Below are 13,802 nucleotides of genomic sequence, written 5' to 3'. Positions count from 1 at the left end.
AGTATGTGCTGTCCTGTCATTGGGAAGGTGTATATAAAAGATTTGTTGCTGCTGATGGAAAAAGGAAGGAAATGCTTTATTTAACGATACACTCAACACATTTTATTTACGGTTATATGATGTCGGACATATGGTTAAGGACCACACAGATATTGAAAGAGAAAACCTGCTGTTGCCACTTCATGGACTACTCGTTTCAATTAGCAGCAAGAGATATTTTTTATGCACCATCCCACAGACAGGGTAGTACATACCACGGCCTTTGTTACACCATTTGTGGAGTACTGGCTGGAACGAGAAATAGCCCAATGGGCCCACCGACGGGGATCGATCCTAAGCCGACCGCGCATCAAGCGAGCACTTTACCACTGAGCTACGTCTCGTCCCTAACTAATGAAAAAGGAGTGGTGATAATGGGTTTCATCTTGCATTATCTGTGTGGTCCATAACCATTTGTTAAATAATAATCTGAATAATTAAAATATATTTGTATAGAAAGTATACTGAAGAGATTTTTTAAAAGAATTTGATACTATAGTCCGTCCCATCAGTCTATAAAAATGGTTTTTGTAAACAAGTTCAGTTTGGTTTGACTTAAGAACAAAAGTAAAAGTGTTCAGGAAATAACCCTAAAATACTATTCTTGTGTGCAATTTACCAATCAGTCTGCTCAGACATAAATAAATTGTAGTAAATTTCATAGTATGAAAAAAAGCGTTCTGTGTGGGATTATAGTTTTCATAGGAATGTTTGTTTCAAGTTAGCTCAGCACATGTATACTAAACTGTTGTTATTAGATGTTTGACCTAAGCCACCACGTAGCAACAAAGGAGTAAGACATAGCCCAGCAATAAAGTGCTTGATCAATCCATATCAGTATGTCCATTGGACTGCTAATTGCTGCTAATTGAAGAAAGTAGCACTTGGAGTGAAAGCAGTCAGTTTCCTAGCTCTCTCATTATCTGTGTGAACTGTAATCACATGTTTAAGCCACACCATATATCTGTAAAAAAAATTGTGTTTTGCCCTCTGAAATCTAGGAGTCAAAATTACCAAATGTTTAATAGGTTAGCACAGACGGGGTAGCACATACTACAGCCTTTGTTGCACCAGTTGTGGAGCACTGGCTGGAATGAGATATAGCCCAATGGGCCCACCGATAGAAATCAATCCTAGATCGATCACGCGAGCGCTGTACCACTGAGCTACATTCCACCCCCCTATCATAGAGCTGCACCCCGCTAACAAATTATCCAAAATGAACAGTCATTTAGTATTTTTTAAAATGCTTTGTAGTGCACCCTTTGTGTTATTTCCCATCCCAACCAGTAAATCGAAAAGAGTAGCTGAACCCATGGAGAGTGGGCAGCAGGCATCTCTCTAATTATATCTGTGGTTCTTAACCATATAGCCGACACTATATACCTGTAATTAAAATGTTCAGTGTGTTCTTAAATAAAACACATCTTTCTTTCTTTCTCTCTTTCCCAACCAGTGTTCTATGGGATGTGGTATGTGCTATCCTGTCAGGGAAAGAACGTATAAAAGAGCCCTTGCTGTTAATTTGATAAATATTGAGGAAACACTGCATTAAATTTGTTTGTTTTTTTTAATCCAGATGATTAATATTTAACTACCTAATGAAGGAACGAAGTAAATGGTTTATTTAACGACGCACTCAACACATTTTATATACGGTTATATGGCGTCAGACATATGGTTAAGGACCACACAAATATTGAGGGAGGAAACCCGCTGTCGCCACTTCATGGGCTACTCTTTTTAATTAACAGCAAGGGATCTTTTATATGCACCATCCCATAGACAGGATAGCACATACCACGACCTTTGATGTATCAGTCGTTGAGCACTGGCTGGAACAAGAAATAGCCCAATGGGCCCACTGACGGGGATCGATCCCAAACCAACATGCATCACTACCTAATGATAAATTGTTAGGCTTATATAAGCCTAATAACACAGATCTTTCTTTGGAGTTTTAGGTTTAAACAAAAAGTGTGGGGGCGGGATTTAGGTCAGTCGGTTGAGTGCTCGCTTGAGGCACTTGCCTCGCAGGATTGAACAACCTCGGTGGATCCATTCAACTGATTTGTTTTTTTCTCATTCCTACCAGTATACCACGACTGTTCAAAGGCCATGGTATGTGCTTTCCTGTCTGTGGGAAAATGCATACAAAAGATCCCTTGCTGCATTAGGACAAATTTAGCGGGATCACCAAATGTTTGACATCCAACAGCTGATGATTAATTAATCAATGTGCTCTAGTTGTGTTGTTAAACAAAACATACAAACTTTTAAAATATGTATGTTAAAAAATAATTGCCTTTTAATTTTGTAATTGTGAACAGCCGCTTCACTCCCAGCCTCTGTTGACTAGATAAACACTGGACTGCCACGACCTAGTTTCTGTGTAACGTAGGTGTAGCTTACCTACAGTGTAGAACTGTCAGCCCATGCAGCCAGTCACATCACCTTGTGTTAACTCGTACACCACCTGCATGCAGTAGGCAATTGGTTAGTGACGACATGCAATTCATAGATTATTCATAGATTTAACGTGTTCGGGTGTGCAGTGATATAGATTTCTGCTGGAACTCTTGTCGAATGGAATTTCTCCTCAAGTGAAAGGTGATATTTTTTAAATTTTATTATTAAATGTGTTAACTGGTTTATTTAAAAGTGTTCAATAATATTATTAACTGTTTATAAATTGGTTTTGTTTCTTTTTTTAAAATTATTATTATTCATGTTTTGATGAAATACTCTCTGAGATATTTTGTGTTTGAAATTTCACTGCATGGAATTTTACAACAAAGGGGTTATTTGTAAGAAACCAATAATAATAATTTAATAATATAATAATAAATTATTACATTTTCTTTGTGGGTTTTTTTTATTGTTATTATAAACATTTCATAAAATGTTATGGAGTTTTGGTGGATCCACCCTTGTTTTATTTTTCAGTTCAAAATACATGTATCAGGTAATAAGACTGTTAACAACACTGGCTGTCCCTAGTTGTGAGACAGTGTACAGACCCTGCAATTACCCACAGCAATTGGCAGTGCTGTGGAGATTTCTGTGGCACTTTTAATTCTCCACAGCACATTTTGTTTTTGCTGTGGGCTATACTCTTCAAAAAAAGTAGGGGAACCTGAAATATTAATGTTACTATCAACTATTAGACCAAATATACGTTTTGTCCACAGACATCCTAGTAAAGAACATTCAGGTCTGTTTATCAACACACCGAAACACATTCCATAGTTTGCACATGCATCACGCAGTTGCCCCGTACATGTGCGTGGGGTGTCATTCTCAATTTTGACAATTTGCAGGAAGGTTCATTAATCACTGTAGAACATTATTTCTGTCAATCTTTTTCATTCTGTTGATCATACAGTTGTTATTGTTTTGTTTTTAGTTATTTTTATTGTTTCAATTTGCAATTTACTGATAAAAAAACGTCAACTTTCAAATTTCACTTCTGACCCCAATCGTCCTTCAAGATCTTTGGTGGTCATAAAACCTACTGTAATACTGAACTACCGGTCATAATGTTTGCCCAATTAATTCACTATTATCATATAACCATTCTTCACATCTCATATACCTCACTTATTAGAGTTCCCCTACTTTTTTTTAAGAGTATATATTAGAATTTGTTCCACAGCATGTTCTTTTTGACATTTTCTTAATTACAGGGGTTGAGTGTAAAATATTTTTGAGTACAGTGAAACTTTTCAAGACCAGACCCTCTGTAAACCAGAATTCCCTCAAAACCGGATGTTTTACAGAGCCCTTATTTAAAAATCAGGACAGAACTTAACCTCTCTAAATCAGATACCTCTAAAAACCGGACATTTGTCTTGGTCCCAATGATGTCTGGTTTAGAGGAGTTTCATTGTATATAATAACAGGTTTTTGGAACCTAACGTTACATGTTTTTAAATTCTAGATTGAATTATCAATTTCTGGTAATCCTGGTATTTGTACATGTAGTAACCTGAAACAAAATGTACGTTCTTCAAGAACCGAGGTCAATAACTTTAAACATTAATTAATTTTGCTATTTTTAATTAAAGCCGTAATTAGTTATATTATTAGCTTTAGGTAATTAAATCAAACATTATTCTGTCTTTATGTATCTGGGGACATAGCCCAGTGGTAAAGTGTTCGCTTGATGCACGGTCGATCTAGGATTGATTCCCATCAGTGGACTCATTGGCCTATTTCTTGTTCCAGCCAGTGCTCCACAACTGGTGTAACAAAGCCCATGGTATGTAATGTCCTGTCTGTGGGATGGTGCATATAAAAGATCCCTTTCTGCTTATCGAAAAGAGTAGCCCATGAAGTGATGATAGTGGGTTTCCTCTCTCAATATCTGTGTGGTCCTTGACCATATGTCTGATGCCATATAACCGTAAATAAAATGTGTTGAGAGTGTCGATAAAAGATTTCCTTCCATGTGCATCTGATTTAGCTATTTGCTTTTGATGTATACTGAGCAGCAAAAGAAATACATATATCTGCATTCAAAATACATGTACCAGGTAATAAGACTGTTAACAACACTGGCTGTCCCTAGTTGTGAGGCAGTGTACAGACCCTGCAATTATCCACAGCAAATGGCAATGCCGTGGAGATTGCCATGGCACTTTTAATTCTCCACAGCATGTTTTTTGTTTTTGCTGTGGACCAAAGACGTAGCGTCCATTACGTACAGTATGCACGTGTGTAATGCAAAACAATCTGGGAATAGGTCGAGACTGTCTGTAATTGTTCTATAAAATATCCCTTTCCTTTTTCAGTACTTTAGTTTCCCCAATAAAGCGGCGTGCATAATGTTAAAAAAAATCTGGCTATGCTTCTGATATTTTTACAGTCTTTTTCATAGCATGTTCTTTTTGCTGTAGACATTTTTTTAATTACAGGGGTTGAGTGTAAAATATTTTCACATACAGTGAAACTTTTCAAGACCAGACCCTCTGTAAACTGAAATTCCCTCAAAACCGGATGTTTTACAGAGCACTTTTAAAAAACCAGGACAGAACTTAACCTCTCTAAACCAGATACCTCTAAAAATCGGACATTTGTCTTGGTCCCAATGGTGTCTGGTTTAGAGGGGTTTCACTGTATATAATAACAGGAAAGAAAGAAAAAGATCATACACTATTGCTGAAGATGTAGCAACGTAAATTTTTAAATATCATTGTTCTTGTTGTGTATGCATTCTTTACAGTGGCTGTAAGATACACACACATTGTGTTAACATGTACTCTTTATGAATACATAGTGGATGGTGTGCTGGTGAGAACATAGAGACAATAATTTTGTTTACTTAAATAAAATGTTTAAACTTATTAAAATATCTCATTTGTTACCGACGTAACTTTTTATAAAATCTGTTACATACACGTATTTAGTTTTGCCTGAAATGTTCACAAAACATTGATATTTCAAAAGGTACAAAAACTAATGGGATAATAAATTTTATCATATATATTTTCTAGCCAGGGGCAGCACAGTGTAAAAAATAGTGGTATGACTCGTGGTTGCCAGACTCGCCATCAAATTACTTGTAAGGACATTTTCACAGATATAACAAATATAACCCACACGCACACACACAAAAGTGGTACGGCCACAGCTGTACCATCTGCGCCGCCACTGCTAGTGTATCCAGTGTAATCAGAGTATGTGATATTTTTCAGATCACATACTTTAAGAATTTGATAACTTTGCAAATTAGATGTAAATTAATCGAGGTCACGGCACTAGGTTTAAGCAAACGTACGCCGACACTCCATAATTGACGTGTGCATTCATAGTCATCAAACAAACATTTCAATAGCAACTTTACACTGAAAGCTGTTCAGCATTCAGAAAACCAACAAAAATTAGCACTAGGGTTTTTTTTATTTAAGGACATCCAAAATGACGTCATTCAAGTTTGACGTCATTTCCATTGAAAAAGACACTTTGTCACATATTCGTACGTCATTTGAATATAGAGTAATGGCTGACTGGAATTAGAGTTGCGAATACAGTTTACAAAAACATGTTGTATTAAGCTTGAGATTATATAATAAAGAGATTATTAGCATTGTGTGTTTCAGTATCGTCAGTATCATATATTAGGAATAAAAATAATGTATTATACTTGCCAGAGGCTCACATAATACAATTTGTATTCTTGATATATGATATTGACGATACCAAAAAACACTGATATTAACCTCTATATCTGATGACATTACAGTAATTCAAACAAGCTGACAATAAGAGTGTGTGGACATCATATTTTCAACAAATTTACAGAAAAATGCATACATGTACCTTGTATGTCAGCCGAACATTTTATAACACCTATAGAGATATAGTATTTTTGGTATACTCTACTTTAAATGCATGCCTGAGTTGAGTCTCACCCGCTAATTTCATCTAAATACAATTAAGTTCCATAAACAATGCCCTCATTTCTCTTCTTTTCAGCTATTTTGCATCAGATATATTGTTATAGCTTTACTAAATGGCGGATATTTTTTTTAATGTATTTTGAAAGTTGCTCAGTACAGTAAATTGTTATTGACATGATATCGATACCAAACAGTATATACGGTATACCGCTCACTCTAGTTCAAACCAACATATTACCAAAAGCAAAGAAAGTAGTTGGAACCCAACATGTTACATTGACAGCCAATGTGGTTTTACTGTATTATCAACAGCAAAGAAAGGAGTTGGAACCCAACATATTATATTGACAGTCAATGTGGTTTTACTGTTATTATCAACAGCAAAGAAAGGAGTTGGAACTCAACATATTCCATTGACAGCCAATGTGGTTTCACTGTTATTATCAACAGGAAAGAAAGGAGTTGGAACTCAACATATTCCATTGACAGCCAATGTGGTTTTACTGTATTATCAACAGGAAAGAAAGGAGTTGGAACAACATATTATATTGACAGCCAATGTGGTTTTACTGTATTATCAACAGGAAAGAAAGGAGTTGGAACCCAACATATTCCATTGACAGCCACTGTGGTTTTACTGTATTATCAACAGGAAAGAAAGGAGTTGGAACCCAACATATTCCATTGACAGCCACTGTGGTTTTACTGTATTATCAACAGCAAAGAAAGGAGTTGGAACCCAACATATTATATTGACAGCCACTGTGGTTTTACTGTTATTATCAACAGCAAAGAAAGGAGTTGGAACCCAGCATATTATATTGACAGCCAATGTGGTTTTACTGTATTATCAACGGGAAAGAAAGGAGTTGGAACCCAACATATTATATTGACAGCCACTGTGGTTTTACTGTATTATCAACGGGAAAGAAAGGAGTTGGAACCCAACATATTATATTGACAGCCAATGTGGTTTTACTGTATTATCAACTGGAAAGAAAGGAGTTGGAACCCAACACATTATATTGACAGCCAATGTGGTTTTACTGTATTATCAACAGGAAAGAAAGGAGTTGGAACCCAACATATTCCATTGACAGCCACTGTGGTTTTACTGTATTATCAACAGCAAAGAAAGGAGTTGGAACCCAACATATTATATTGACAGCCAATGTGGTTTCACTGTTATTATCAACGGGAAAGAAAGGAAGAAGGAAATGTTTTATTTAACAACACACTCGACACATTTTATTTACGGTTATATGGCGTCGGACATATGGTTAAGGACCACACAGATATTGAGAGAGGAAACCGGCTGTCGCCACTTCATGGGCTACTCTTTTCAATTAGCAGCAAGGGATCTTTTATATGCACCATCCCACAGACAGGGTAGTACATACCATGGTCGTGGTGCACTGGCTGGAACGAGAAATAGCACAATGGACCCACCGAGAGGGATCGGTCCCAGACTGACCGCACATCGAGCGAGCGCTTTACCACTGGGCTACATCCAACATATTACACAGTGTGACCACAATACTGCATTGAAGTGCAGCTCCTACAGTCTTTGAAGAGCACTTAGACCTGTAGGGACTGAACAGAACATATTAAATTGCCTGAAATGAAGAAGAAAAAATTGGAAAACTAATTGGAAGCTAAACTCTAATGTCATTACATTCATATTATAATTTTAGAATGAGTATTGATTCGAGAATCAATACGTATTCAGTTTCACAGAATCGTACACATGGATTAGTATTACACATACATACGCAAAAAGGAAAGCAAAGTTTACTTGGTGACACCTCGGTACATATTAACAATACAGATGTTTGGTGTGTAGCATACCTTATGTATACGATACATGGAGTAGACAGTGAGAGAAGAAACCCACTGCTGACATGCAATATATGGAGACGATGTCAGAAAGGTGGAGAAGGGAAATTAGACAAATATACGTACTAGGTAAAATATTACGGTTATTGATAATGATTTATTGCTTGTTTTTCCAAACTCATCACTTTGTCTCACTTTGTGCTAAATTTAGCCTACGGTAGCTGTAGGGCATTTTTTGTTTGTTTTATCCCTCTTTCTCACCTGGTCTATCAGTATCACTCACAATACACGCCTGTTGGAGTAATTTTTAGAAACATTCTTGCAGTATTGTGAAACATAATGTATATTGTGTTTATACTATAAATATTCATCAACAACCCATCCATCCATTCATCCATCCATCCATCCATCCATTTATATACCTTATATGTTATATGTACCTTAAATGTAACTGCTTGCCTACTAAATTTATTTACCCATCTATCCATCCATCCATCCATCTATTCATCCAGACATATCTAATGACAGCCACTCTCCTGACTATTCATGTGTAGGTGGGAGGCGGGGATTTACACTGGCTTGTGCTATTGTTTATTTTTTATGCTTACACTTACACACCCCACTGTATTTACTAGATATAGGCACCTACCTTTGAAGATAATAAACACCCTGTCCAACTACCCATCCAGTCGCAACCCAGTCATCTATTGATTTGTTTATTCATGTACCCATCCAGCTCTTTGTTCATCCGTCCATACATACATACATGCATCCATCCATACATACATGCATGCATACATACATACATAGATACATACATATATGCATACATACATGGATGCCTCAATAGCTCAAAAGATATTGTGGCAAGTCTGCAAGTTGCAGGAGATTCAGTGCCATAGGTTCGAGTCTGGCATGGGACAATTTGTGAGGTCAGAAAGGGTTTAATTATCCCCTGTGCCAGTGTGTTGATATCTATGTATGTAACAGTCAACCTCGACATACATACATCAATACATACATACATACATTCATACATTCATCCACCTATTCATTCATCCATCCATCCAACTATTCATTCATTCATTCATTCATTCATTCATACATCCATCCATCTATTCATTCATTCACTAAAAAATCCATATAAGTACCGGCACTGTATATTTGTTGTATATAGCCTGTGTGTGTAAATGACTAAGAATATTTAGTGAGTGATAATCACACAAGACTTTATATTTTTAAGTACCTGGGTGGCACCGTGACCTGTGATTTCCAATATTTGATATTCAATGGAGAAACTTACCTGGCTTACCTTGCAGGTGAAAACTGAGTAAAACTGTAAATACGCCAGGTAACTGATGATAAACGACCCATTGCTGTTTACTCAGAATAGGAACCTGACAGCACCGTACCCATATTCAGTTTAGTATTTGCATAATCCGACTTAGCGTGCAGACATAAGTTTGCAGCATTTATCACTTAAAATGTAGAATGTGCTTTTGCAAAGGTCATGTTGTTTGAATTGTGAATTAGCAAGCTGACACGAAGCCCACTGGGGAAACTTGATGGTCTGCTGATATTGGCAGAACTATGAACACTCGGTTTTCGCTGATAGTGCAGAAAAAGTGCAGACTGTTTCTCCAAAACACTTTCACTTTTCTTTTCATGTCAAACTAAACTGAAATTATTTACAAAAAAACATTTTTGTAGGAGGATGGGATACACTATAAGTCATTTATTTTAATTTTGTCAAATGCTTGTATCTTGTATCATCATAGTTGCAAGTGCAAATATTTCAAACCTGGTTTTTGAGGATATGTAAGAAATAGAATACTACAATCGTGTCCGTAAGAGTCTATTAATCTCACAACTTGTTTAAAAACATATCAAATTCCCTTTGCTTATTACATATGTTTTAAAACAACTCCGAAGATAAATGGTATCTAATGGCCACTCATGTAGTATTTTCTATTTCTAGAAGATGTAGGAGGTCATTCTAACCTATAATCATTGAGATGCAATGAGCGTGGGATCACAGCTGATGAAATTGTTCAATACGCAGGCATTTTAAAGAGCTCAGTAAACTTGTTTTTGTCAGCATTGTAATGAAATATGAAGCTCATTTTAGATTTAGAATGACACTGCTTTTTATGTGCAATGGTTTATCTATGCTCAGTCAGTAGAGTGCTTGTGTATAAAGCCATCGGACTACAGGCTTCACAGCCCGGTACCGGCTCCCACCCAGAGCAAGTTCTTAAGGGCTCAGTGGCTAGGTGTAAGGCCACAACATCCTCTTCTCTCACATTGACCACTAAACAACTAACCCACTGCCCTGGACAGACAGCCTAGATAGCTGAGGTGTGTGCCCAGGATAGCGTGTTTGAACCTTAATTAGATATAAGCATGAAAATAAGTTAAAATGAAATGAATTAATGAGTATGATTCATTCTCTGGTTGTTGATTTTTCCCATCCCAACCAGTGCCCTATGACCTTTATGTTAAAGGCCATCAGACTTAAGGCTGGTAGGTAATGGGTTCACATCCCAGTGCTGGCATCCACTGGTAAGTGAGTTTAACAAGTTACAGCCCTCTATATTGCGACCGATTTGGTCACATATGCAACTATTGTTTTTATTTGTAGACTAAACATTTCATACTATATATATAAAAATACAAGTAGGCGCTATCTGGCTCCTAGATGGAAAAGTTAATATAGAGGTCTGAGTTGATGTGTAGATAATATACACGTAAGCCCACTACACCAACTTGTCTCTCACTAAAGAGGTGGGACGTAGTCCAGTGGTAAAGCACTCGCTTGTTACGTGGTTGGTCTAGGATCGATTGTCCTCGGTGGACCCATTGAGTTATTTTTTCGTTCCAGCCAGTGCACCATGACTGGTATATCAAAGGCTGTGGTATGTGCTATCCTGTCTGTGGAATGGTGCATATGAAAGATCCCTTGCTACTAATGGAAAAATATAGCGGGTTTCCTCTCAAAGACTATATGTCAAAATTACCAAATTTCTAACATCCAGTAGCTGATGATTAATAAATCAGTGTTCTCTAGCAGTGTCGTTAAACAAAACAAACTTGTCTCTCACTAACTACTGACAATTAACCACTAATCCACTATTTTGGACGGACAACTTAACCTTATTTGGATATAAGCACAAAAATAAGTATAAATATTTTTAAAATGCTATTGGTTAGTGGTTAGTACTGGTCTCAGTGATGTCATAGTTAATCCATCGGATATGAGGCTGGTAGGTATATGGTTCCCAGCCCAGTACCTGCTCCCACCCAGTTTGAGTTTTAACAACTCAATGGCCAGGTGTAAGATCACTACACCCTCTTCTCTCTCACTAACAATTAACAACTAGCCACTGTCCTGGACAGACAGCCCAGATAGCTGAGGTGTGTGCCCAGGACAGCATGCTTAAACCTTAATTGGATATAAGCACGAAAATAAATTGCAATGAAAAAGTGGTTAGTTGTTAGTGAGAGATAAGTCATTGAAGTGTGAGTCGGTACCGGGATGTGAACCCAGTACCTACCAGCCTTGTCTTATGGTTTAACCACCATACGAACAAGGCTGGTTATATGAATGAACATGTATCTATTTTGTTAATAAAGTAAAATGTCAGTACATGCTACCAATTTATGATTTGGAAAATATAAATATAGTGGCAAATGATGAAATGCAATTTGTAATACTAAGTAAATGATCAACTTTTTCTTGACACTTTGTTAATGGAAATTAGAGGGAAAACAATTTCATATTCGGCATTTAAAAATAAGGAGAAAAATGAATATGAAAAGAAGCTAGGTGAAGAAATAAAAGTTTTAGAAGGAAACGAAAATAATGTAAATATGGAAGAGATAAACAATAAGAAAGATGAACTAATGAAACTAAGGAAAGAAAAACTTAAAGGGTACTATATTCAATCAACAGCAAAATGGATAGAAGAGGGTGAAAAACCTACAAAATATTTTTGTAATATGGAATCTAGAAATTATTATAGTAAATTAATAACAAAAATAGAATTAAAAAATGGAAAAGAAATTACAGATCAAATGGCCATTTTACAAGAAACCCAGATCTTTTATCAAAAGCTTTATTCAGCAGCTCCTGAAATAAATGAATATGATATTATAGAACAAGTAGACAAGGTGATCCTTTGTCGCCATACATATTTATTATCTGTGCGGAAATTCTTCCAATTTTAGTTTGAAATTCTAAGAATATAAAAGGAATTACTATAGAAGGTGAAGAATATTTGATGTCCCAATATGCAGATGATACAAGTTTCATTCTCGATGGATCTCCCGAGTCCCTAGACAGCACAATGTCTACACTATATTATTATGCAAATATTTCTTGTCTCAAATTAAATTATGCTAAGACAAAAGTAATATGGATAGGAAGCAAAAAATATTCAAAAGATGTTTTTCACCACACAAGATGGAAATTAGAATAGGGTACAACAGAATTCAATTTATTAGGTATAAACTTCTAAGTTAACTTAGAACAGATTGTTGATCTAAATTATACAAATAAATTACAGGATATTAAAAAATACATTAAAATGTGGTCAATTAGAAAATTAACAGCCCTGGGAAGAATTACAGTCCTGAAAACTATGATTATTCCAAAATTAACTCATCTTTTTATTTCCTGACCTAACCCAAATGAAATAATAATTTAAAAAACCTTTAATACAATATTTTTTAAATTCATTTGGCAAAATAAGCCGACAAATAAGCCTACACTGTGTAGGCTAAAACAAAAAGAGATAGTAATGCTATAAATAAAATACATTATGGCTATTTTTGTGTTGTGGGCTATCGAGCTATAACACTGAAGAGCTGCACTCAACTGTCTTTTACATAAAACAATAGCCTGTAACGGTATTACACTTAAATACATTTCTCACTGATGACAGGTTATGTAGTATGCAATATATCTGATCTGTTGCCGTGTGTTGTTAACAATTAATCATCGTCGCCGGTTGTGTAATAAATCTATTTAATGCTCATTTCAGACAGGGAAATGCTGTGGATGTCCGGAGGCTGTTACATGCTCCAAATATCTGGATCAATAGTTTACTTTGAGAAATGAAAGATTAATTTATAAATAATGTAAATGTTTTCTTGTGTTCACGCCACCATCCGAGATTAATGCTGGGTATTTGATTCAAGGAAAAGTCATACAAAGACTGGGTCATGAAAGTGTTTCGGTTCTAATAGATCAAATCAATTCCTATTGCCAATAATGTTAACGTTTACTAATAAAACTAAGCAGCGTATTAACACACCCAGGAAGTACAGCAATAAAATGTGTAGCACCTCACATCTAATCTACCTGCAGAAAAATGGGGGGAGGGTCACATACCATTTAAGAAATTTAATGAATGTTTCTATTAGCAACCGTCATTTTTGCTGAAAATTGCAGTTCCATTTTTGGGGGTACCCCGCATTAGTTTCAACCTGTGGTATCTACTGCATAACAACTGTATAACAAATATA

General features: G+C 36.1%; 1 protein-coding gene across 1 annotated transcript in view; it reads left to right on the top strand.

Annotated features, from left to right (window-relative positions):
- The first annotated feature begins 2,468 nt into the window (after nt 1-2,468).
- The window catches only part of LOC121384163, a 183,981-nt gene continuing 172,647 nt past the window's right edge, over nt 2,469-13,802 (top strand). The window contains exon 1 of the mRNA XM_041514419.1: nt 2,469-2,649. The gene's annotated coding sequence lies outside the window, so the exon portion shown is untranslated. The remainder of the gene's footprint in view (nt 2,650-13,802) is intronic.

Source organism: Gigantopelta aegis, chromosome 10 (genome assembly GCF_016097555.1).
Source record: "Gigantopelta aegis isolate Gae_Host chromosome 10, Gae_host_genome, whole genome shotgun sequence".
Taxonomy (NCBI): Eukaryota; Metazoa; Mollusca; class Gastropoda; order Neomphalida; family Peltospiridae; genus Gigantopelta; species Gigantopelta aegis.
This window is presented reverse-complemented; position numbering and strand designations above follow the sequence as displayed.